Here is a 3,515-nt window from a genome sequence, read left to right as displayed (position 1 = left end):
ATTAAATGAGTGCTTTTCTGTTAAAAATCAGAATATGGAAAAAAAAAGTCAGTTTTTTCCCTTATGCACTGCTGAGAACAAGCGTAATCCTCTAAATGATTTTTTTAAAATTTCCTGACAGCATTATTTCTTCTAGACAACTGAGTGGGTGGAGAAAGAAAAGTGATAAGGAAAACATTTTCATCTTGTACATCTTCCTTCAGCCCCTAAAATTCTCATCTGACACTTTGCGACATGTGTAGTGGGGTCAGCATCCCTTCAAATATAGCTCCCCTCATGTTGGACCCTCTCAGGTTGGCTTCTTGAAGATCACACCCAGACAGACAGATCAAAATTCTCTAAATCAGTTCCTGTCAGAGTTGCTCCTCTGAGGTTACAGTTCTTCAACTTTGCATTTTTTAAGGTAGCCATTCTCAGGTTAATTCCTGTCATCTGACTTCCTTCCGTATCCACACCTTTCAGATTACCACCTTCCAAATTGTCTTTAAGACCAGAAGGATCCTCAAAATTACACAGTTTCAGAGATGCTCCTTCTGCATTAGAACAGAGCATCTTGACTCCCTGGAGATTTGCACAGTCAAGCACTGATCCAGAGAGATCAGCTCGTTCGAGATTTGCACAGCACGACTGGGCGTGGTGGCTCACGCCTGTAATCCCAGCACTTTGGGAGGCCGAGGCGGGCGGATCACGAGGTCAGGAGATCGAGACCATCCTGGCTAACACGGTGAAACCCCGTCTCTACTAAAAATACAAAAAATTAGCCAGGCGAGGTGGCAGGCGCCTGTAGTCCCAGCTACAAGGGAGGCTGAGGCAGGAGAATGGCATGAATCCCGGGGGGCGGAGCCTGCAGTGAGCCGAGATCGCGCCACTGCACTCCAGCCTGGGTGAAAGAGCGAGACTCCGTCTCAAAAAAAAAAAAAAAAAGATTTGCACAGCAAAGATTTGCATGTGCAAAATTGCAGCAGCTTAAATTGGCGATTTTGAAGTTAATGTATCGAAGATCCAAGCAAGAAAGTCAGCACCACTGAAGTTCAAACCCTGGCATCGCAGTTCTGACTTGGTTGGAGTTGCTAGCAAAAATCGGACAAATTCCTTTCGGAATATTGGTGAATGATCCTCTGGTGGTTGAGAATTCTTTATTGCCACTTCTAGGTGTTCAATCAATGAGTCAATACCAAAAAATCTTGCTTCTTCTAACACACCCAATAAATCAATACCATCATTTATAATGAGCTGTCCATGATGCAAGTAGTTCAAAATGGGTTCAAAGTACTCAGGACTTTGGTCAATTGAGAAAGCTCCTCTATGATCTTGCTTATTTCCCCAGACACCTATGTCCTTAAACATGTGGTCCAGCGTAATGTCAGGTTCTTTATTCACTAAAGTGCTCCGTGTAGTTGTAAAGTACTGCCCTCCAACATTTAATGTTAGCCAGCCTGTGTGGAATCCTAACAATCCTTCAGGAGGCTTAGAATCTGTCTGAGGATCAGTAAATGGCTCTCCCTCACACAAGAACAAAACATCATCATCCCTGATCAAAACAATGTCATCATTCAGTCCACCTTTCCCATTATACACACTGGTGGCTTTTATGCCGAGTTTACTGCTGGGCACAGAAAGCAAATCAGATAAACTTCCATATGCAGCAACCACCTTTCCGTTCTTGGGGCTGCCGTTCAGGAACAGGGTCACCTGCCTCATTGCGCTGCCCCCGCTGGGTCCTGATTGAGCCGCCACCCTCCCACCTGGTCCTCTTCCCACCTTTTTCTCCTCCCGCCCTTCCCCTCCCTCCACCCACTCCGATTCACCTCCCTTCACCACCTTCCTGCCCTTGGGGACACACCACACACACACTCTGTCCCACACGAGGGTTTGGCTGGTCCTCCTTCCCACCCCTAAAAAGGATTCTTAATACACAGTCAAATTCACCACTGAGCAATTTCCAGATGCTTTAAAATCCTCATGCTGTCTTCTAACATTGTACAAAACATTTCAAAAGATATAAGAATTAAAATCTATGATCCTTGCCTTCAGGAACTAACTTCCTAGGAGGAACACAGAAAATGGAAAAAGCATACTATAGGGTGGATACTGCTGAGTCTCTAGAATTGCCCTTTTAGGTTCTATCAGGTTTTTTTGTTTTTGTTTCTTTGGAGATGGAGTCTCACTCTGTCACCAAGGCTGGAGTGCAGTGGTGCGATCTCGGCTCACTGCAACCTCCGTCTCCTGGGTTCAAGCGATTCTCCTGCCTCAGCCTCCCAAGTAGCTGGGATTACAGGCACCTGCCACCAAGCTTGGCTAATTTTTTTGTATTTTTAGTAGAGACGAGGTTTCACCATGTTGGCCAGGCTGATCTTGAACTCCTGACCTCAAGTGATCTGCCTGCCTTGGCCTCCCAAAGTGCTGGGATTACAGGTGTGAGCCACCACACCCGGCCTGGTTCTGTCAGTTTTATTGTCTTCACATATTGCCATGGTTTGAATGTCCCCTCCAAAACTCGTGTTGAAATTTAATTGCCATTGTGATAGTATTAAGAGGTGGGGCTTTTAATAAGTGACTAGGGGCAGGGCATGGTGGTTCATGTCTGTAATCCTAGCACTTTGGGAGGCTGAGGTGAAAGAATTGCTCAGGAATTCGAGACCAGCCCGGACAACATAGTGAGACCTTGTCTCTACAAAAAAATAAACAAGGCTGGGTGCAGTGGCTCACGCCTGTAATCTTGGCACTTTGGGAGGCCGAGGTGGTTGGATCACCTGAGGTTGGGAGTTCAAGACCAGCCTGGCCAACGTGGTGAAACACCGTCTCTACTAAAAGTACAAAAAAATTAGCTGGGCGTGGTGGCAGGTGCATGTATCCCAGTTACTTGGGAGGCTGAGGCAGGAGAATCGCTTGAACCCAGGGGCAGAGGTTGCAGTGAACTGAGATCGTGCCACTTCACTCCAGCCTGGGCAAAAGAGCAAGACTCCATCTCAAAACAAACAAACAAACAAACAAAATTAGCTGGGTGTGATGGCACTCGCCTACGCTCCCAACTACATGGGAAGCTGGGGTGGGAGGATTGCTTGAGTTGGTGAGGCTGAGGCTGCAGTGAGCTGAGATCTTGCTACTGCACTCCAGGATGGGCAACAGAGTAAGGCTCTCTCTCTGTCTCTCTCACACACACATACACGCGCACATACACACACACGAAGTAATTAGGTCATAAGGGCTCTGCCTTCATGAATGAATTAATGCCATTATCATGGGAGTGGGTTAGTTATCAGAGTAGTGGTTTTCTGATTTAAAAAAAGACTAGTTCAGCCCAATTTCTCTCTCTCTTTGTCTCATACACTGGCTTGCCTTTCCAGGCTGGAATCACCATATTCCAATGCCATGCTCTTTGATTTCCTGGACTCCAGAACCATGAGCCAACTAATTCCCTGTCTTTATGAGTTACCCAGTGATATGGTTTGGCTCTGTGTCCTTACCCAAATTTCATGTTGAAATGTAATCCCCAATGTTGGAGGTGGGGCCTG

The 3,515-nt window shown here is 46.3% G+C and overlaps 1 pseudogene; it reads right to left on the bottom strand.

Annotated features, from left to right (window-relative positions):
- Positions 1 to 215: 215 nt before the first annotated feature.
- On the bottom strand, positions 216 to 1,701 carry LOC116474175 (BTB/POZ domain-containing protein KCTD9-like; annotated as a pseudogene).
- Between the last annotated feature and the right edge of the window lie 1,814 nt (positions 1,702 to 3,515).

This window comes from Hylobates moloch, unplaced genomic scaffold, assembly GCF_009828535.3.
Source record: "Hylobates moloch isolate HMO894 unplaced genomic scaffold, HMol_V3 SCAFFOLD_10, whole genome shotgun sequence".
Lineage (NCBI taxonomy): Eukaryota > Metazoa > Chordata > Mammalia > Primates > Hylobatidae > Hylobates > Hylobates moloch.
This window is presented reverse-complemented; position numbering and strand designations above follow the sequence as displayed.